The 23,652-nt window shown below is 38.1% G+C and overlaps 1 protein-coding gene across 10 annotated transcripts in view; it reads left to right on the forward strand.

Annotated features, from left to right (window-relative positions):
- The window catches only part of IMMP2L (inner mitochondrial membrane peptidase subunit 2), a 958,934-nt gene that overhangs the window by 157,280 nt on the left and 778,002 nt on the right, over positions 1–23,652 (forward strand). Inside the window, exon 5 of one of the 10 annotated variants that reach the window (XM_060414760.1) lies at positions 1–23,652. This exon is cut by the window's left edge and continues 13,024 nt beyond it; it is cut by the window's right edge and continues 101,072 nt beyond it. The exons of the other annotated variants lie outside the window; for them this stretch is intronic. The gene's annotated coding sequence lies outside the window, so the exon portion shown is untranslated. 10 annotated transcript variants of the gene reach the window in all.

A 23,652-nucleotide genomic window follows, 5' to 3' on the forward strand; every position in this document is an offset into this window, starting at 1 on the left:
TGTAGACATTGTGGATATATGTATTAAATGTAATTTATAATTTAAAAACTTTTTTTTTCTGTAGCCTTAAACATTATAATAAGAAAATTAACAATAGCAGACTGGTAACATATGTTGAGTAATAGTGTTTTTATACTAGTAATCTGCCAGCCAGTATTTCTCTATATGATAGTCTGTGAGTCTGTGAAAGTTGCTCAGTTGTGTCCAGCTCTTCGCGATACTCCTAAACCCATATTCCTAGTTTATCCCTTCTTGCCTCGTTCTCCCCTATGGTAAAAAGATGTTTTCTATATCTGTGACCCTATTTCTGTTTAGTATATAGATTACTCTGTATTACTTTTTAGATTCCATATAAAAGTGTATCATGTAATATTTGTCTTTTCTGTTTTACTTACTTCATTTAGTATGTTATTTTTCTAGGTCCATACATGTCTCTGCAAATGACAATATTTCATTTTTTATGGTTGAGAAATATTCCATTGTATATGGTGTATATATATATATATGTACACATATATTCCACTGTATATGGTATATATATATCTATGTATATGGCGTATATACATACCGTATCTTTTGAAGCCAGTCATCTATTGATGGACATTTGGGATGTGCCTGTGTATTGGCTACTACAAATATTGTTACTGTGAACATTGGGGTATAGGTAACTTTTTGAACTAGTTTTCATCATTTTGAAGTATATGCCCGGGAGTGGGATTGCTGGGTCATATGGTAGCTTTATTTTTAAGGTGAGGAACTTCCATACTGTTTTCTGTAGGGGCTTCACCAGTTTACAGTCCCACCAACAGTGTAGGAAGGCATTCTTTTTTCCATACTCTATCTACATGCATCTGAAGTCACTTCAGTCATGTCTAACTCTTTGCGACTCCATGGACTGTAGCCCACCAGGCTCCTTTGTCCATGGACTTTCCCAGGCAAAATACTGGAGTGGGTTGCTGTTTCCTTCTCCAGCACCCTCTCTAGTATTTTATTATTGGTGGACTTTTGATGATAACCATTCTGACTGGTGTAAAGTGATACCTCATTGTGGTTTTTATTTGCATTATTCTAATAATTACTGATGCTGAGCTTATTTTAAAATCTGGCTATTTCTTATACTAGCACATCCATTAACAAGAAGTAAAATGATTTTCCTGAAGTTACCATATGATACAGTATACAGTAAAAACAAGTAGAAGTAATAGTAATATATGATTAGGAAAGCAAAATTGGGCTACAATTCGAAAATTTAACTGACTGCTCTCTAATTGAATTAGAAATACATTTCAGCTGATTGTGTATGGAGACAGAAAAAAATGACAAAGTGTAGCAGAGTGATGTCGAAGGAAAATAACATATCATTTGAAATTATAACTTGGTACTTTTAGTTTCCCTGGCAGCTCTGACGGTAAAGAATCCGCCTGCAATGCAGGAGATCTGAGTTCTATCCTTGGGTTGGGTAGATCCCCTGGGGAAAGGAATGGCTACCCACTCCAGTATTCTGGCCTGGAAAATTCACAAAAGAATCACAAAGAGTCAGACACAACTGAGCGACTTTCACTTTCACTTTTAGTTTTTTAAAAAAGAGAAAAGATTAGTGTCTTCTAGTCTATTATCCAGTGAGATTTTTTTATAGTACATTATACAAATAGTCTTTTGATCTGGTAGCTAGTGAAAGAATCTTATTGGATCTTAAAGGATATTAAAAGTCTTTGATATGAAAAATGCTAATCTATTGGATTTGGATACTCTGAGCCAGGTCATTTAGCATAACCTTTTGAAATTGCATCATATTTTTTACTGGACTTACATGTACATGGGGACAAATGAGAAGTATATAAAATTAGGACAGAAACAAACAAAATGCATTCAGAGACAAAGTTGAGTAAGGAGAATGCATCAGATCTCTAACTTAATCTATGTTTATTTTTGAATTTTCTGTTCTTTCATGTTTAGAAACATGAGCACAGCAAATACAATTTGAGTACTTTTCCTGTATTCCATATCCAATTCTAAGTGTTTTACATTAGTTATCTCTGGTGGCCAACCAGAGGCTGCTGGGAGAGGAACTTAAATTTTATCAAATCTGAGATGCATCCTTATTTTTATATACCACCAAGAAAGAAAAAGTTACTTAAACTATGCTGTCGTTGACTGTAAAATAAATGCTGATTCCAGAGATGACAGAATATTTTAAAAATTATATCCTAACAAATGCAATACATTGGTTGGCAGATGGGAGAGTGAACTAGCAGGCTGATCAATTACTGTTCCCTCTCTCAAAGATCAATTTTTAACAAGGTTATCATCACTGAGAGAAAATTTTGAAAATGTGACAGGATGGCAATGAAAAAAAATTGTTTTTCTGTTCAGAATGAAGTTTAGTTGTCTATCCTGTATCTCTTGGCTGTCTTTAGGCCTGTTCTTTTTGGGAAAAAAATACATGTATAGAACCCATTTATGTGAGCATAGCATCAGAGAAAAAGGATTCTAAAGGGACTGCTTATCTGTAAGTAGGGGTACATTTTTATGTAGGCAGAGACTAAGCTTTAATTTCCACTCATATTAGACATTAGACTGAAAAGTTGGCAGTTGGAAATGGCTGTGGGAGGATTTTAAAAGTCAAACAGTCAATGAACATTAAGCAATAGATATGTTCTTCCCAGAGGAATGGTGTTTCTAGAGACATTGAACCTGTAAGCAATTATTTCCTATATACAATGTCAGGAGTGAAGTTATTTGTGTGTGTGTGTGTGTGTAATTAAGTTTTATTAAAGTATAAAGGAGATAGAGAAAGCTTCTGACATAGACATCAGAAGTGGGCAGAAAGAATACCTGCCTGCTAGTCTTTAGCTGGATGTTATATAGTTACTAAGTAAAAAGTAAAAGTAAAAAGTCGCTCAGTCGTGTCCGACTCTTTGCGACCCCATGGACTGTAGCCTACCAGGCTCCTCCACCCATGGGATTCTCCAGGCAAGGATACTGTAGTGGGTTGCCATTTCCTTCTCCAAGGAGTGAAATTAAACAGCTCCTCCTAGCATGCAGAGTATACACACAGCAGATAGTCCAAGCAGAGCAGCTGACAGATTAAATAATCAAAATTGTGTAATGTAATTCTTAGCTGTTACCTGGTACAGACTTGGGCAAGGAAGAGGGAAAGAAAGGGTAAATGGGAGAAGTTTCTTTTAAGAGACAAAGTAAGTAAGTGAGTGAGTGAAAGTTGCTCAGTTGTGTCTGATTCTTTGCGACCCCATGGACTATACAGTCTATGGAATTCTCCAGGCCAAAATACTGGGATAGGTAGCCTTTTCCTTCTCCAGGGCATCTTCCCAAACCAGGGATAGAACCCAGGTCTCCCACATTGCATGCAGATTCTTTACCAGCTGAGCCACAAGGGAAGCCCCAGAGGTAGTGTGAGTGGAACAGTTAAAGAGGCTAGGTCACAGAGAGCTATTATTTGTTGTCTATAGCAAAAGGAAGAAAGAGTTAACTTATTATGGTCCTAGAGAGAGAGATTTGATCTATAGTTCCACCTTCTGGCACAGAGCTCCTAAAACAGTTGACGTTTTCTGAGTGGTAGGAACATCTTTTGTTCTAGTAAAAAGTACCTTGATGGATCCCTAGATAGCTTTGGATAGGGCTGGTAGCCAAAACAGCACCTGCCTTGACTGGAAACTTATAACTTTGAGCCCCACCCAACATCCTCTGGCTAGTGGAGAGAGACTGGAGATTGAGTAGATCACCAATGACCAGTGATTTAATGAGTCTTGTCTATGTAATGAAACCTCCATAAATGCCCTAGATGACAGGGTTCAAGGAGCTTCAGAATTGGTTGAATGCACCCATGTGCTAGGAGGGGAGCAGACCCCAGCTTCCAGGGTACGTATAGTCTCATGTTTGGGATCTTTTGGGATCTCATCCTATGTACCTCTTCATTTGGTTCTTCCTTTGTGTCCATTGTAACAAGCTGGTAATAGTATATAAGCATCTTCGAGAGTTGAATGAGCCATTCTGGTGAATTTTTGACTCCTGCAGGGAGAGTCTGTTGTGGGAACCCCTTGCCAAGTTGGACAGAAATGTGGATATCCTGGGGACTTGATACTTGTGACTGGCATTTATAGTGAAAGCAGGTTGTGGGGAGTCTGAAGCTAACCCCGGGAACTCAGTGTCACAATTGACTGGATTATAGGACACCCAGAGGTATTAGAATTCACTGATGTCAGGAGGAGAAACACTTGTCTGATGTCAGAAGTGGTATAGAATTAGAAACAGCTCAAGCATAATAGGGGAAGCACTGAGTTCAAGGCCAAAACGTTCAAGAAGGGAGGTAAGGATGTAATAGATTGATGGGAAATAGTTGAGTGGTAGCTCAGGAAGATGAGAGTAGGCTGGAACAGAGTAAAAAGTAGTCAGACTAGGTGCTTTGGGATCTCAAGCTACAAATGCTGGGCCCATGGCAGAAAACTATTTATGATAGCTCTTGAGCATTTCCAGTGGGCAGGAAATATTGACCACTAAAATGTGGCTAGAAGAATAAAAAGAGCCTTCAGTGGTCCAGGTACCCTTTTTCCTAGTTAGCCAGTATAAGCAAGAGTACTTAACAGGTTGGATATTTGTCTCACTAAGTAATGTACCTGTGGATCCAAGAATAAGTTCTTGTCTGAGTTCCATCTTGTGTAGCAGGTGTCCAAAGAGAAAATACAATTTTCAGATGTGATACACTGGACACAAAGAAAGTCTAGTTGGTAATGAAGGATCCGTATATGCAAAACAAGGCCAGGACTGTGAAGAAAGCAGGGAAAAAACACTTGCTGAGCCTTCGCTGGAAACCAGGAAACATTAGCCTGAGATGCAGGCAATGCCTATCGCAGATCAGGGATGAGGAGATGATGCTCACTGTCGTCCTTAAGAACAGATGGCAGTAATCGCATCTAATGAGTGGAGTCAAATGAAAGAGAGGTGTGGTTGAATTGATAGATATTAAAGAATCTTCTCCAGGCTTCCTTGAACTCATACTCTTATCTCTATTTGCCAGTTTCTGTTGTAAGGCTGAAACTCTTTCCTTTGAAAACTGTGGAATTTTGCATAATCATTGTTGTGTAAGGCACAGACGCGATGTGTTATCTGCAATAAATTAGTCTGGTTTATTTAAAAAGAAAAATTAAGACACAAAGCATTCTGAGTGTGGAATCCTTTTAGATATGAATAATTTTTTTCTAATTACCTAGTCTAGGCTTCTTCATACCGATTATGTTTATATTAATTTGTGTGTGTGTGTATGTGTGTGTGTGTGTGTGCACGCTCTAAGTCACTTCAGTCACGTCCAACCTTTTGCTACCCTATTGACTACAGCCCACAAGGTTCCTCTGACCATGGAGTTCTCTAGGCAAGAATACTGGATTAGGTTGCCATGCCTGTCTCCAGGGGATTTTTCTGACCTGGGGATTGAACCCGTGTCTCTTATGTCTCCTGCGTTGGAAGGCAAATTCTTTACCACTAGCACCACCTGGGAAGCCCCAATATTTTTAGTGATTAATCTTTATTAGATTTTAGTGATGTAAAGTACTTGTTTTTCTTAGTTACAATAATTCTTGCCTTTTTGCACTTTGCATCAGCTTATGAGCAATTTGCACAGCAACAAGAACAACTGATAATAAGTGTGGGAACAAAACAATCATCTTTGAGTGTACAACTCAGAGGGCTGGGAGGGAGAAAAGTGGTATATGGTAAAGATTGGCTGCCCAAGGGCTCCAGCCTGTATGTTTCACAGGGATGAATGGAGAGGCTGGTTAACTGAGAGTCTGGCAAGAGATCTGCTACTGTATTTGTGATGCTCAGAAATGCTGCAGTTCCTCTATTCCTCTGCTTTACTAAAGATTCTGTAGGTGTTTGAGAATCTTTCATTTACATATTATCCATAACCATACTTGTAATTATTAGTAAAAATGAACATAATGGGATATATTAGTAATTGGAACCGAAATTATAGTACATAATAGAGTCTCAAATAAAAAGTATCAAATTTTTAAGTAAGATTTTTTGTGATAGTTGAATGTATCCTGGTAGTAATGGTAGGGAGTGATAATATACATTGATGATCGAGATGTATTTTTTAAACTTAACCTTTAATTAGAGTTTCACTCTTCCTAGTTCTGTGCATATGAATTTGTCTATTTTCTTTGTTTCAAATGTGATACTGAAAATACACACACAGAAATTGAAATTTAGTCCCATCGCAGTCCTGTAATCTTCTTTTATTTTGTTCTGTAGCTAAGTCAGAATTCACATTTACTAGATTATTATCTATTGCCATGGAAATCATTTTGTTATATTTCAATTTCACTACAGGAACAGCCACAGGAGCTAATGGACCATAAGAGGGAAATTTGTTGTTTAAACAATGATTATCTTTTATATTTGGCTAACATGAAAAGGGGAAAGTACAATTCTTCTGTCACACAGCATGAGAAGGTAAATGGATGGGAGTTACGGGCAGAATTCACCTTAAGAAAATCACAACTGTCTTATGAATCAGAAATAATGTTGCCCGCTCAGAAGACAAAATTATAAAATGTGTGCCCATATCAAGCTGTGTCTTTACAAACAGTATAGGAGGAACTTGTTGTAGGTTAGATTCCCCAGAAGTAATCATTTTGAGATGGAATGGGGGTGAGATGGAATGGGGGTGCATGGAGTATGTCAGGGATCAACTACGGTGAAAGGAAGGGGAAGAAGATACAGGACTGGGCTGAGAAAGAGATGAAACTTGTATGCAAGAGGGACAGTCCCAGCCAAGCCAGCGAGGGTGGCTCTGGAGGTGATATTGACCTTGGCATTGTTTTGGGTCACCCCTGCTCTGTGGAAGGAAATGGAATGCCCAAGGAAGGGCTGCCCACTCTCTGTCTGCAGCTGAGGACGTGATTGCGTCTGCTGACGTGAAGACCCTCTACTGATCATACTCCTTACTAGTTCATCCTTGAAGCAGAATCTGGTTGACACATTTCTTTGTCTACATAGGTCATCTTATTTCATGAATATCAGGGATTTTCTGCAGTTTTATCCTGAAAGTATTTTTAATGCCCCCCAAAATATATCACCTCTAATCAGCAAAGTCTTGCATTAGAATTACTGTTCACATTTTTTTAGACTTAGAGTTGACAAAGGCCATTTTAATGTCCTTATTGTGTTTGAGGGCTTTTAGTGTTATGTAAGTTCTCTTCTATCTATAGCCACAGCATACCATTTTTTTTTTTTTTAATTCACAGCTGATTGTGACCCTTCATAGAAAGGTAAGGCTTTTTTTAATAGTGTATGAAAATTTATGACCAAATGTTTCTTTTTTGAACTTTTAGTTTTACAATGATTTCAAACTTACAGAAACATTCCAAGAATAGGACAAAGAACTCTCATATGTTCTTCGCTTCTATTCCACTAGTATTAACATTTATTACAATTGTCTTATCATATTCCCTCTCTTTCTCTATCCCTTTACTCTCACACATTTTAAAGATTTTTCTTGACTTGAGAGTAAAAGTTGCAGACATGATGCTCTAGTAATTCCTTAGTAATTCAGAAAGTGTTTCCTAAAAGCAAGGACATTCTCCCACATAACCTTCATGTAACCATCAAAATAGGAAATTCATATTGATACAATATTACTGTCTAACCCATGGATCCCATTCATAATTCTTCAGTCACCCAGTGATGTTCTTTATAGGTGCAGCGTCCAGGACCATGCCTTGTATCTATCATCCTGTGCTTTGATCTCCTTCATCTGGAACTCTTCCTAAGTCTGTCCTTGTCTTTTATCTTTGAAGAATACCACCAAATTATGCTTCTCTATTTGGGTTTATCTGGTGTTTACTCACGGAGAGTTTCAGGTGATGTGTTTTGGGCAGAAATATCACAGAACTGGTGCTATGTTCTCAATTCATCATGTTAAAACATAGTCCAGGCTTATCTTATACTTTTTCTTCCCAAGCCTCAGAATTATTAAGACTCATCTGGTTCCTTTGGGTGGAAATGACATTTATAAACCACCTCTAGAACCATCTGTTCTAGAGGTGCTCATTGCTATTAAGATATCTTTGTTTCTAGATCTTAGTAAACATACTTAGGAAATAGAGGTTTGTTTGTATGTGTGTATATGTATATATGCCTGTATATATCACATACCATATACAGTATGTATGTATATATCCCTGTGTATGTATATATCTATAAGTTGAGCTGTCTAAAAATATGTTCACCCTGATATCTCCAATTCCAACCCCAAACAGCAGGGTTTATTCTTTCTTCCATATTTTTATAGTTTCCTTTCACAGTGTTGAAAACCTTGGCTCCCATTATCCTCAATATGTTTATTTTATTTCTCAACTCCCCCTGTAATGTAACCAGTCTTATATCAATTGGTCACCTCCTTGGCTTGGCGCTGCTATCTTCAGCCAGCCCTGTTGAACATTTGGTCTTGGCCTTGCTGCCCATGCCAGCTGATTCTTCTGCCTCAAATGGGGAAGAGGCCCTGATGCCTTTTATGTTTCCTCACCCTTTTATTATTATTGATATTTTCCTTTCAGTATAAGGTACTGTAGGATCTCTAAAAGTGAGTCTGCTTAGCAGATAGCATTTGTTTTGGGTTATAACAAAAAAGAAATTGCTAAGTTAAAAATGGAATTTTCTAGAATTTTAGTTTTTTTTAATCGAAGTATAATTTATAATGTTAGTTTCAAGTGTAGACCAAAGTGAAGCAGTTATATGTATATACCTATATATACATATGTACTTATATGTTATATGTATATACTTATATATACATATATACACATACCTATATGTATTTGTTCCAGATTCTTTTACATTACGGGTTATTATAGGATATGGAGTCTAGTTCCCTGTGCTATACAGTAAGTCCTTTTTTAAAAAAAAAAAAAACTATTATTCTCAAGTATGAATGACAGGGTTTTAGTGCTTAGCTTGCCACTCTATTGTGGACGATAATGATAGCAGTGGGATTTGCGCTAGTGGTTTCTGATATAAAAGATAGTTTCTGAATAAGAAACCGCCTATATTGCAGAGGCAGATCTTTCTTTGGTTTCTTTTGGATTTATTTCTTGTCAGCTCAATAAGAAGCAGCTATTAGGAAAAATGTTTGAGCCTTGTTTATTGGTTTGCAATAATGAGAACCGTTACTGAGTCCTAATAATTTTGTGCTTTTATTTTCAAGTAAGAAAGCATTCTTGTTTTGTGATGATACCAAGGGAAGGTAGTTTAAAAGCTAGTTTTAAAGGATCTGGAGCTTTGAGAGGTTATAATTTAGAGTGGAGGCATGGTGGTCAGAGGAAATGAGCCAAAGTTAAAAGCCTTTTCTGTGCCATTGCATCTGTAACCATCCTCAAAGTACTGTGCACTTTATGTCACAAAAAGCCTCAGATCCTGTGGGTAAATGTTATCTGTAGGAACCTCATCACTTGTACAAACAGTTCTTTTATTCTTACAGTGTTTGAACAAAAATACAAATAATAGTGTTTTCTTTTTGCAGGGCAATATATGGATATCTGGATTCTTCTAGCTTTGAATAAGTGCTTTGTGATATAAAAAGAAAAATCAAATTTAAAATTAATAGATGGTAAGACAGAAACTGGAGGTGTTCTCTTGGTGAAATCTTTCTCTTTTTGTCTCTTTTGTGAAGCGAGAATACTAGTTTTTATTTTTCTTGAGACTGTTTTTATGCCTGATTTTCTTTTGGAGGATAAGATATAATTACTTTTCAACTAAAAGTTGGTGGGATAGGTGTTTTTGTAAACTGGCTTTAGAGGTAGATCTTGGTTGTGTTTAACCTGTAAGGAACATAGGGAGCATGCAGGATGCGGGCAAAGCAGTTAATGCACAGTCAGTATGATTGTAGACGGAAGATAAGTGAGTGAAGGCTCAGTTCATTCTTTTACTTTAAACATATTTGCATTTTCTTATGAGTCTCCATTCTCCTGACCTCATCTAGTGTAATTTTACTTGCTTCTTATCCCAGTCCCTTCGTTTTGTTTCTGTCTCTCTCATGATACAGAGTCATTCACACACATATAACATACCTTCATGCTTGAATCTAAATAATTGACATGCATAAAAATATTCCCGAATGAAGGTCACACAAGACCTATGTATATAATTGGTGTGTTATTGTGTAGGTGTATGTACATACACACATTTTTAAGTAGTTAATCACTCTGAGTACTTGGTTTATTGTAAATATCTGGCTCAGTTTATTAAGTAAATAAATATGAGCCTAAAACCAGAAGTTATTTTTAAGAACTGGCACAGATTGGGCAAAGGAAAGGACAGTCTTGTGGAGATGTCATTCATGCCACAAAGATTTATTTGTTGTAGAGGTGATTACTTCCAGTCACTTAGTAATTGTGTGCAAAAATTTTTAGGTAATCTCCTCATTTATCTCATCTTTCTGAATGATATTTTACTTGTGATTGGTAGGGAGTGATTAACTGGGCTGGACAAATAGTTCCCTGGGAAAGGTAAACCTTGCCTTGAGTGAAGACATGATATGGGACCATATTTTTGTACTTTTCCCTGGTAGTTCAGAGGGTAAAAAGTCTGCCTTCAGTGCAGGACACCCTGGTTTGATACCTGGGTTGGGAAGATCCCCCGGAGAAGGGAATGGAAACCCACTCGAGTATTCTTATCTAGAGAAATCATGGATAGACCATGGAGTTGCAGAAGAGTTGGACATGACTGAGCAACTGACACACTGCTCTGAATAAACTCTTCTTATTGCAGCCCATTTCCTGTCTTGTGACAGCTGAGTAACTCAGAGTAGAGTCAAATGACTTGCATGATAGGAACCATAACAAAGCACTTAGTACATCAGCCTTTGAAAACAGCAATGAAAGATCAAACAGTCTCTAGTTATAACTTCAACATTTTACAATTTGGGGTGGTTTGCTACTCCTGTCAATGAAAATGACTACGTGGCATCTTTTTGGAGTCTCTGACTCTGTGGTTGAGGACCCTGGTGGGCAGGGGATAGTGCTCTGTGTCTTGTTGGGGATTTGGGAACTGCTTTCCTAATGTGCCCTAAATGTCAAGAATAGGGCTCTTTCTCCTGCTGTTTTCCTGAACATCAGCATCTTCCTCTCCTAGAGGCAATTGCTTTAGTTTAAAGAGCATAAGCAGTGGAAATCCGAGATTTGGCTTACCCTTTACACTGGGACACCACCCACTTAGTTCTTCCTCCCCTTTCAGGTCTCTGCGCAAAGGTCATTTTGTCACTGAGGACTTCCTCCGCCACCAGAAACCCAACCTTCTGCCTATCCTGCCTGATTTTTTCATTAGCGCTTCATTCACATTGAGTCATGATTGATTTCTACTCTCTGTGGATCTTCCTTTGAGCCTGATGATTTAAGAATTTCCATAGCTCTGGGCCAAATGGAGCTATGATCTGCTGAGGCAAAACATTGCTCCTTTAGCTCTTCCTGGTTGGGCAGTCAGATTAGTTCAGATTGCTTATCTATGATACAAAATCCTTCCAATCTCTCCATTTCTTCCAAAAAAAAAAAAAAAGAAAAAAGAAAAGGAGTTGGGGGGATAGTGCTGATCGATTGCTACTGGACCGGGTAGGAGCCCCTCAAAGTGCTGTGGGAGTTCACAGGCAATGAGGTGTGCCTTATAGCAGGGACCAACCTTGACAATGTGCTCAAGGCCAGAGATGCACAGCTGATTTAGTAGGGGAGCTATATTTAAATAACTAATTAAAATAAAGTGCTTAATAGAGATATAAATAAGGTACATGAGGCGATAGATGAGGCGGTGATGCTTAAATCTAACTGGGCAGGCTGGGAGGATTTCCTTCAGAAGATGACATATTGAAAATTCATGGATTTGAATATGTGCTAGTAGAAGTGGGGAAGACTTCAGAAAGGTCAGACTGAGGTCAAGACACATGAAAAAAGAGAAAGAAAAACTTAGTGCAAATTTTCATTTGTCTGTTGCTGAGGGCTTCTGGATAAAGGGATTTCAAGGTGGGATTTTGACGTTTTCATCTTTCACTTTTACCCCTTCTGTGGGGTTCTGGACTGAAGAATGACTTGTTTCCCTACCAGCAGGGAAATGAAGTGCTGCTTCGTAGCTGGATGAATGCTTGGTAACCCTCCATGTCTGGCTTTTCCAGTGAGGGATTTGAAGGCTAAACTGTGTTTTCTGTTCCAAGGAGCCTCAGTCACAGTTACCTCCCCAGTTGTAGGTGGAGAATTGGGTCTGTGGAGCTATATTTGTAGTGACCATTAACCAGAGGAGCCTAGTGAGTCCTTTTTAACATGAAAGAAAGTGAAAGTGAAAGTCACTCAGTCACCTTTGACTCTTTGCAACCCCATGGAATGTCGCCTGCCAGGATCCTCTGTCTGTGGAATTTTCCAGGCAAGAATGCAGGAGTGGGTAGCCATTCCCTTCTCCAGGCGATATTCCCAGCCCAGGGATTGAAACCAGGTCTCCTGCACTGCAGGCAAGAGAGAGAAAGAGAGAGAGAGAGAATGACTCAGGTTCAGAAGAGTTGTTCACATGTGTTCAAAGACAATATTTAACCACCCAAATCAACTAGCTGCAACAGCTTGTACAGTGTTGTTTCAGTACTGGCTGACTGTGACACAAGCACCTGGGTGAAAATATGCTTCTCTTATTGGCTTGTATCTGAACCAGGAGCTCAGATTTGTTCTCTGTTTCTGGCACCATGGAAAGTGGTTAGCAGTGAGAGCAGTTGATGACTTTCTCTTAGAATCACTCCCAGATACTTAAAAGAAACAGTTTCTTGTACTTTTTTGTAAAGAGATCTGAACTTAAGTTTGTTCTGAGGTTAGCAATTTATGCATGGTATTTTAAAAGATAGAATGATACAACCCCAGAGTATATCAGAGATAAGCCAGATGGCTTGTTTCTAGACTAGTGTTACTGGTGATTAAAGAGCTGATTTTTCTCTCACATACTCAAGAGCGTGGACGTATTTATTGTCAACATATTCAATAGCTAGACAAGTTAAATTGGTCCGGGAAAACCTAATTGGGTGTTTTCCACCTTGCATAACTCTAGTGCTCCTATTTAAGACAGCCTGGGGAATAGCTGTTAGTGAAGGTATTGATTATAAGTCTGCTACTTTTTAATACCTGTGCATTAGCTCCACTTACATTTCAAGGGGCTAAAATTTAAAACAAAAGTAAAAATCTAAGCAGTTTGAGCTAGTTCTGTCACTTGCACTTAGGCTAATAGTTTTGCTTTGATTACTTTCTGAGAGTTGCTGTCAGCTTGGGTGAAGAGGACCACATTACTGGATCGCTCTTATTTTGACAAAAGATCATTATCTGGCTGGAACATGTCCTAGGAGCCAATAAATATATAATAGGCTCTTTCAGATTCTTTGAAGATATTACGCATAATCTCATTTGACTATAGACTGTGTTTCTTAATAAATGTTTAAAAACTCTCCCGGCAGAGCCTTGATATGACAACTAATAAATATACCATTGGATAAATGATAACAAAAAACACACGAACTACAGTTGATGTGCCTTCAAATTATTTAGGGGCAGTAATAAAATACCATTTTTTTCTTGACAAATATATTAGCCATAAGTGAATTCTTTCGTGGTACTTCATGTTGAGAAATATACACAGAAGGTTTTGCTGGGGAGTTACTTTTACTGACTGCTGGAATTCACTTTTAATTTTTATTCAGGTAGTTTGTAATAATAAATTATTTATAGAAAACAGTTGCTCCTTGAAATATATGTGAATTTTATTTTTTGCTTAAACTTACTGTGTATTTATGAATCTTGTCGTTAATGTTAGGAAAAAAATCTAATCAAGATCTTGGCTTAGAAAGTTGCTCATGATTGCTCTTTCATCTAAAAATTCAACCTAAACTGACTTGCTACTTGTCTTAATCTTAAAATGAGTTCCTGTTTATTTGATGAGAAGAGAGTTTGCAATTACCTGTTAAATAATTTTGTTATTTAGAGTTTGATATGTGCCATTTTGATGTGTATGGAGTTTTCTGTTCTTGAAGCTGAAAAGTGTTGAGATATATATTCATTAGTATCACCATTATTCAAGAAAGTGACTGCACTTTATTTGCTGTTCAGCATGGTGGGCTGCAGTCCATGGGGTTGCTAAGAGTTGGACACGACTGAGTGACTTCACTTTCACTTTTCACTTTCATGCATTGGAGAAGGAAATGGCAACCTATTCCAGTGTTCTTGCCTGGAGAATCCCAGGGACGGGGGCTGCTGTCTATGGGGTCACATAGAGTTGGACACGACTGAAGCGACTTAGCAGCAGCAGCAGCAGCAGCATGGTGTCTTACCAATATATTCATATGATTCAGTTCAGTTCAGTTCAGTTGCTCAGTCGTGTCCGACTCTTTGCGGCCCCATGAATCGCAGCACGCTAGGCCTCCCTGTCCATCACCATCTCCCGGAGTTCACTCAAACTCACATCCATCGAGTCGGTGATGACATCCAGCCATCTCATCCTCTGTAGTCCCCTTCTCCTCCTGCCCCCAATCCCTCCCAGCATCAGAGTCTTTTCTAATGAGTCAACTCTTCGCATGAGGTGGCCAAAGTATTGGAGTTTCAGCTTTAGCATCATTCCTTCCAAAGAACACCCAGGACTGATCTCCTTTAGAATGGACTGGTTGGATCTCCTTGCAGTCCAAGGGACTAACTGTTTTTTGGCTCATGAAGTATCAATAGGGTATTTCTGAGGTGCAGTAATCTAACATGGGGTTGTTTTAAAGTACAGCATATGTCATTTTATTTCACCATGTAAGCATTATGGCCTATCTTGCAATTAAAAAAAATGAGCTGTATTTAAATACCTGTAATAATGGTATCCCTGAAAAAATGAATATATAATTACATAGTCTCATTATATATAATTTATATACTCTCCTTACATAAGTTCTTTGACTAGAATATAAATTTGCCTTTACCTATCAGTTTACAAGGGAAACTGACATCGTACATGGTCTTTCTTATCTCTGATATGACTTCTTTACTGTAAGGTTTATGAGATACTTTATTTTTAATTTCAGTTTTCTCTGACTGTGTACAGATGTCACATATCTTGTTCTTAATAAACAACTTGTATTCTACCGTCTCATTAGCCTTTTAGTAAATGGGATTCAAAATGGTATCATTAGCCTTTTGATAAATATCATTTCAATTAGATATGCATAAATATAGAAAGATTTACTGTGTAACAAATGCAGCAATTACAATGTGTTCTATACTATTTTGTATTTTTATGGAACTGTGTACCTATTTCTCATGGACAATAATTACACCATTTAGAGTCTATACTAACCTGTTTTCTGTGTAAAGATCACAAGTCTATTGAGTATGTAGCTTGAATTAGTTTGATTTTGCCTTTATCATAATACTGAAGAAATTGATATTGTAACTTCTCATGTGCCAAGAAGTAAAGAACTCAGGTTTAGTAATTTTTCTGGCTGATTCAGAAAAGTAATTTGTTGCTTGCCGGGTTTTTGTAAATAGAGATGTTTTAATGTAATTTAATATTATAAAAACTCTTCAGTTCAATTTTTCAGCTGGTCATTAAAATCATTATGATATTACAGAAGTATTGGTTAAGAAAGGAACTCTTGGGATAGAAAGATTTGACTCTGAATCTCAGATTTGCCAGTTAAAGTGGTCATAATGCCCTTGGGTGATTATGATAACAATACCTGCCTGGTAGGATTGACTGAAGACATAAATGAGATAATAAGAGTTAGTAAGTACTAAAAAATATAGATGGTTTTTATAATCATAATTCTCAGAGTCATGGATGTTTTTGTCCTAAACATATTTAATTTTGCTGGAAATTTTATCAGTCTTTATATATGTGACAATTATAAAATATTGATTAATGGATGAGTATATCAAACTGTGAACTATTTTTCTGGATACCCTGAAGGATAATATAATCAGCACACTGAAAAACATTACATAGTTGATATTTAGTAAAATTGAATTGAATTTGCATAACTTCAACTGGTACAAGATGACTTGTGCAGTTTTGCTTATTTCCTAATACATAATTGTTTTGTAATTGTTATGTATTCTGTGTAAAACTAGATTGTAAACAAAAATTGATTAGAAATTATTTTTCACCTTCCTCTCATCTAAAAGTATGAAAAAAAATTTTTTCCCCAACCACCAAATATATTCAGTAAATGTTTATTGGATTTTAGCCAGATATATTTTTGATGGATGTTCCCTATTCCCCTTGATGCTAAAAGAAAAATGGATAAATAAGATAATGAACAGTTTGTTAGTAAAAGAATGACAAAATCAATTATCATGTAATCATGCTATACATACTGTTACACTGTTAAGACATATTTATATAGGTGGACACGTAATGGTATAGCCATAGAAAAAGTTGTCAGGATTTGTAGTCAGTTGTTTATGAAATTACTTCTAGACAAGGGAATGGAAGAGTGTAGGTGCTGGTGCTGGTGCTAATTCATTTCAGTCATATCCAGCTCTTTGTGACCTATGGACTGTAGCCTGCCAGGCTCCTCTGTCACGGGATTTTCCAAGCAAGAATACTGGGGTGGGTTGCCATGCCCCCCTCCAAGGGATCTTCCCAACCCAGAGATCAAACCCGAGTCTCTTACGTCTCCTAGATTGGCAGGTGGGTTCTTTACCACTAGCACCACTGGAAGAATGTAGAGTATATACCAAATAGTGTGTTGTGATTACAAGCAACCTAAAATGAGAGATTATTTAAGCATAGAAACCTGGGGGGTTTATTGGATAAAGTGTGAATACATCACAGAATTGGAAACAGAGTTGAATAAGTAAGCCTCAGGAAGTATAGAAATAGAAACAACTCAAGTGACAGGAATTTGTGAGCAGCTACTGTGGCTAGAGTGGCATTTGGGGACTTCCTGCAGTTGACAGCCCACTAGAATGGAGGTCATCATGGTGGGGTGTTTTCCTTATTATTTTAGATGAATCTTTTTAAAAAGTAGCTTGAGATTTAATCTGTACACCGTATGATTCACCCACTTGAAACTTATAATTCAGTGACTTAGTATATGAATCTGTGCATTCATCTGCACAATCAGTATTGTATTAGCCATGAAAGAAACCCTACTACCCTCAGCCATAATCAATATGCCACCCCCAACCTCTGCCCCTAGAAACCAGTAATATATACTGTCTATAGATTTTCCTATTCTAAACATTTTCAGTTCAGTTCAGTTGCTCAGTCGTGTTCGACTCTTTGCAACCCCATGGACTGCAGCATGCCAGGCCTCCCTTCCAACATCAACTCCTCAAGTTTACTCAAACTCTTGTCCATTGAGTCAGTGATGCCATCCAACCATCTGTCGTCCCCTTCTCCTCCCGCCATCAATCTTTCCCATCTCTCTTCAAATGAGTCAGTTCTTCACATCAGGTATCCGAAGTATTGGAGTTTCAGTTTTAGCATCAGTCCTTCCAATGAATATTCAGGACTGATCTCCTTTAGGATGGACTGGTTGGATCTCCTTGCAGTCCAAGGGACTCTCAAGAGTCTTCTCCAACACCACAGTTCAAAAGCATCAATTCTTCTGTGCTCAGCTTTCTTTATAGTCCAACTCTCACATCCATACATGACTACTGGAAAAACCATAGCCTTGACTTAGATGGACCTTTGTTGGCAAAGCAATGTCTCTGCTTTTTAATATGCTGTCTAGGTTGGTCATAACTTTTCTTCCAAGGAGTAAGCGTCTTTTAATTTCATGGCTACAGTTACCATCTGCAGTGATTTTGGAGCCCCCTCCCCCCAAATAAAGTCTGTCACTGTTTCCCTATCCATTTGCCACAAAGTGATGGGACCAGATGCCATGATCTTAGTTTTCTGAATGTTGAGCTTTAAGCCAACTTTTTCACTCTCCTCTTTCACTTTCATCAAGAGGCTCTGTAGTTTCTCTTCCCTTTCTGCCATAAGGGTGGTGTCATCTGCATATCTGAGGTTATTGATATTTCTCCCGGCAATCTTGATTCCAGCTTGTGCTTCATCCAGCCCAGCATTTCTCATGATGTACTCTGCATATAAGTTAAATAAGCAGGGTGAGAATCTACAGCTTTGACATATTCCTTTCCCAATTTGGACCAGTCTGTTGTTCCATGTCCAGTTCTAACTGTTGCTTCCTGACCTGCATACAGATTTCTCAGGAGGCAGGCCAGGTGGTCTGGTATTCCCATCTCTTTCAGAATTTTGCACAGTTTGTTGTGAGTCACATAGTCTGAACATTTTATATCAATAGAATTAAAGCAACATATTGTCCTTTATGATTCACTTCTTTTGCTTATAATATTTGCAAGGTTCATTAGGTTGTAGCATATGTCAATACTTCTATTTACGGCTGAGTAATATTCCATTGTCTGGATAATTCCACATCCTGTTTATCTACTCATCAGTTGATAGGCATTTGAACTGTTTTCACCTTGTGATTCTTATGAAAAACATTGCTGTAAACATTTGTATAGAAGTTTTTGTTTGAATACTTCTTTTCAGTTAACTTGTGTCTATAGCTAGGAGTGAAATTACTAGATCGTATGATAATTCTTACATTTTAGCTTTTGAGGAACTGCCAAACTATTTTTCAAATTGTACCCTTATTACCATGAAGTAGGGAGACTCAAATTTCTCCAAATTCTAACATGTTAAAAGTCTTGCTGTAGAACTATCCTAGAGGGTGTGATGTGGTATCTCATTGTTATTTTGATTTGCATTTCTTTGATTACTAACAATGTTTTTTTTTTTTTTTGGCTTATTGGCTGTGTGTGTGTGTGTGTGTGTGTGTGGGTGGGTGGGTGTGTGTATGTGCGCACACACATGCTCTGTTATGTCTGACTCTTTGCGACCCCATAGACTATACCCCTCCAGCTCCTCTATCCATGGGATTTTCCAAGCAAGAATACTGGAGTGGGTTGCCATTTCCTCCTCCAGGGGATCTTTCCGACCGAGGAATGGAACCTACATCTCTTGCATCTTCAGGTGGCTCAGTGGTTTTACTTGTCTTCCTAATCTTGTAGAAACAAAGATTAAATATCAAAAGGACCTTATAGTCCATCAGCTGTTGCTTTTGACCAATTTATAAATATATCCACAGGTTTGCTAAGGTCTGGTTGCTTAGTTTGGATTGTATGTTGTTTTCTACCTACATCAGAATCAGCTGTTTGTTAGAAATGCACATTTCCAGGCTTAACCCCCAGTTTCATGAATGAGTCAGTTGAATACCAGGCCCAAGAGACGCACTTTAAGCAGGTAGATGGAGAACCACTTTTTGGTGGTAGACATCTCACTATCTCACAAGGCCATTATTTTGTTGGATGTTCCTTCATTTGTTTCCTGGTAGCGTTTATCATTTGGCCTGTCTCGACTCTTTGCAGCAACATTCAGCAATCCTGTTCCCTTGTGATCGTTGGCAAATATAGTCCTGTTGTGCGTGGAGATAGGACATTTAGTCTTGCAGTTTGACCCTGCAAGTTCTGCTGAGTTAATCATTGAGTTAAGCATGTCTTGCTCAGCACCGCCTGAGTAGATGGTAGATAGCACCTCCTATGTATGAACTTTGTTATAAAAGAGGCAAAACTCTGATAGGAATTTTAAGTGTTAACCAAAAATACTGAAGTCTCCTTAATAGATCATGATACTGTATTTGAATGTATCTGATGTAAAAGCTTCATAATTTGTTATATAATGAAAGTCTAGTCTTGGTGATAATGGTAATTTTTTTGTTGTTCAGTTGCTTAGTCATGTCTGACTATTTTGCGAATCTGCGAACCGTAGCCCACCAGGCTCTTTTGTCCGTGGGATTGCCCAGGCTAGAATTCTGGAGTGGGTAGCCATTTCTTTCTCCAGGGGATCTCCCTGACCCAGAGATTGAATCTGTGTCTCCTGCATTGGCAGGCAGATTCTTTACCACTGAGCCATCAGGGAAGTCCGGTGACAGTTTTACCTGATTTCATGTAAGAAGTTTTCTGAATAGTGTGATAGCTTCAGCTAATATCAAGTGTAGCATCCAGTGTCTTAGTACAAGGGATAACCCCTACACTTTTTCTCACTTGAGTTGTCAAGCTGGGAGAGAATGTTGTTAAAGGGTCAGACTCATGTGTTCAGGCCCTATTAGCTTTTGATTTATGACCAAAGCCATCTCACTTATGTCCTTACTTTGTTTGACTCTCAGGATTGGACTGTCCTTTGGTTTTAATTTGATAAGAGTGGTATGAATGACATTCTTGCCTTTAATACTGTGAAAAAATGCAAGGAGCCTGATGATAAGTTGTGCATCAGATGAGTTATGATTGTTAGATATAAGGGCAATAATAATGTGGAGTTAGCATAGAGTTGGTAAAGCTCATCTTGTGAAGTTGTTAAGTCCCATCACTTTTTTCTAGTGTTGGATTTTTTTTTTCCTCCTGGGAACTGGCTTCTTATCACCAAGTTTTAAGGCTTTTATTTAGTCATTCCCATAGAATGCGTTTGTTTCCTTTCCATTTTTTTAACAAGTATCATTAGCCTCATTCAGGACCTTATCCACCAAAGAATGATCAATACTGGGAAAGGTTAAAAAGGTCAGATGTGAATTTATTACATGAATGTTCATTTGATTTACACAGATGCATTATCAACTGGTTACCAATTTGCATTATTCAATATTCATTTATAGGCACTTACGATGCTGTCAAATTCTAGCGTGTGAGCAATTTTAAAAGATCTGCTTTGCGCTTAGTTAAAGCTTTAAATAGTTTGAAGTAACTATGGTAAGGGTTTAGTTTTGTTCAGGAACAAGGTCTTTACTGAGACTTAAGTAGGAATTGTCAGAGCAAGCCAAGAATTAGAAGGAGGTAATAACGTTTTTTTCCTTCATGATTAAAAAAGCAGGGGACAAAAAAAAAAAAAAAAAAGCATTTTGTAACTTGGATTTGATTCGAAGCAGTGTTTTTCAAAGTATAAGCCATTCTTGTGATATGTGAGTGCTGTTTACTTTAATAATGGGTTCATTTGAATCTGATGTATTTTCCCAAGATCTCCATTCATGCTTAGGAGTAGGTGACTGATGAGCTACTACTCAGCAGAGGAGAAATTAACTTGGCACAGAATAAGTGGAATCAGCTCTTAGCTTTCTTGGGGGCAGGGTAAAGATTTATTCTACCCGCATTACCTCATTCTTGAAGGCATTTTCCTTTAGTTCATAATCTTCACTAACCAGTTTATCTCCTGGAGGAACATATAAGCATCTTGCTGCTGCTGCTGCTAAGTCACTTCAGTCGTGTCCGACTCTGTGCGACCCCACAGACGGCAGCCTGCCAGGCTCCCTTGTCCCTGGGATTATCCAGGCAAGAACTCTGGAGTGGGTTGCCATTTCCTTCTCCAATGCACAAAAGTGAAAGTGAAGTCACTCAGTCATGTCTGACTCTTAGTGACCCGATGGACTGAATCCTGCCAGGCTCCTCCGTCCACGGGATTTTCCAGGCAAATGAGTACTGGAGTGGGGTGCCATTGCCTTCTCCTATAAGCATCTTAGCAATACTTATAACCAAAATTGTAAAGAAAAATGGACAAATATCAGTGCAGTTTTTCATGTGGCCGCATGTAGAATACCAAGGGACCAGGGAAGGGATCCTAACCACATTGCTCGTTGTCGGCCTTGCCTTATTTGACAGCGATGAAAACCAGTTTTCTCTCCTTTAGTATTTTCCTCAGTTTTAACAGTTTTATGACCTGGCATTTTCCAAACATATTTACAAATGTCTCATCTAGTTCTCATAACACTGCTGCTGGGCAGGTGGTACAAGCCTTTCTGCAGCATGCCATACCCCCGCCCTCCATCCAAATAACTTTTCTGACCATCTTTGATTTGTTTTTCCTTTTCATAGAAAATCTATTGTTTTCCTTTCCCTAGTATATAATTTCAGTTAATATTAAATGCTTATTTAACAATTATTCTGTCTGAAGCTTTTGATCTCTCTTCCTCTGTAGTGTGTGTGTGTTGTTTTTTTTTTTAAATTTTTCCATTCATACCACTTTTAAGTGTTTTGGGGGAAGTCACTTAATTCTCTAAAATAAGAAAACTGTATACTTTTGTAGGCCCCTTCCCTTGTTAGGTAACAAAATAGATGGAATCAACTCTTGATTTTTCACTTTTGTCCTGACTGGGTGTTTACCTTAAGTGTGTAGACATATGACCTTTTTGTGAAAATGTTTTCGTGACCTCACAACATTTGAATAGGAAAATGAAAATGATTAGGAATTCTGACTGCTCACAATTATTGTTGATTTCTTTGTAGTCATGTAAAACTCATGTTTCTTGCCATCCCCACTCATACATTGTGTTCATGAGCTCTTGGATAGACTTGTAGCAAAGAAGAGATACGTTACATACAGCTTCAGCTTCCTTATCTGTCTGCTACTCTGTCCCCACCCTCACCATTTTCTTTATTAAATAGAATTAGCTTGTATTAAAAAAAAAAAAAACCTCATCAGAAGAGATGATGATGTCAGTGATCATTTGAAAGCTGGTAGACAGTCTGTTTATGCCTTTATTCAATTTTAAAATAATAAACTTTTTTTTTAAGAGTAGTTTTAGATTTACAGAAAATTGATCAGGAAGAACAGAATTCCTATATACCTCTCATCAGTGCTCACTTTGCAGTTTCTCCTGTTACTAACAACCTGAATTCGTGTGGAACATTTGTTGTAATTGGTGAGCAAATATTGATGCATTATTATCAACTGTATTTGCAAGTAATCATGGAAAGATTACTGGAAATCCTGGAAAGTAATCATTCAGATATGAAGGATGAAGAGTCCCTGGTGCCACTGGGGTTGCCTCACTATCCTTGGAGCCTTTTGGGAATAGAGATGACCTGAGATTCGGAGACATCTTTGGGAGCTGATGAAAAGAGGGAATAAAGGACATAATAAGATTAGTTTTGATGATCTCAGAGATGATACATTTGCCAAAAATGTGAATGTTTCTTGAGAGGAGGAAGGTTCTCAGTTTTCATTCCTGTCAATGGCTGTGTACACCCTGGAAAGACTGCTCCTGTCTGGAATTGCTGGGCCTCCCATTCATTTGTGCTGTGGAGGCCCAGGAGAAGGGAAGTGATGTCTTATCCCAAGTATGAAAGCCCCAAGGATCTTTAACAGATAAGTGAGAAGACTAGACCTGGGAAAGGTAGATGTGAGTCATAATCAGTGCCTTGACCAGGTCTGCGAACTCCCATTCCCGTAGCTCTTCGATGCCTTCTTTGGTATCTGCCTCCCTGTAAGCCAAGCAAGTCACCTTACAGATGTGTTTTTTCTTGTCTGCCATCAGAAAGAGAAAAGAGATGGGTATCCTTTTCTTTTATATTCCTCTGTTACTTTATTAAAATAATCATTATAAAGCAAATGGTAGTAATAGTTGTTCTGATTGCTTAGTTTTATAGTGGCTTGCAATTTTTATACATGAGGCCAGGACAGAGCCCTCTGGCTAGGAGTTGTGCAGTGCTGGCTGCTGCTCACTGGTAAAAGTGGAGCACTGAAGCAGGGGAACAGCTAGGCTGATTGCTCTCACCCAGTGTGGTGGCCATTTGTTCATGTACTCTGAGCTGC

This window comes from Ovis aries, chromosome 4 (assembly GCF_016772045.2).
Source record: "Ovis aries strain OAR_USU_Benz2616 breed Rambouillet chromosome 4, ARS-UI_Ramb_v3.0, whole genome shotgun sequence".
NCBI classification, from domain to species: domain Eukaryota; kingdom Metazoa; phylum Chordata; class Mammalia; order Artiodactyla; family Bovidae; genus Ovis; species Ovis aries.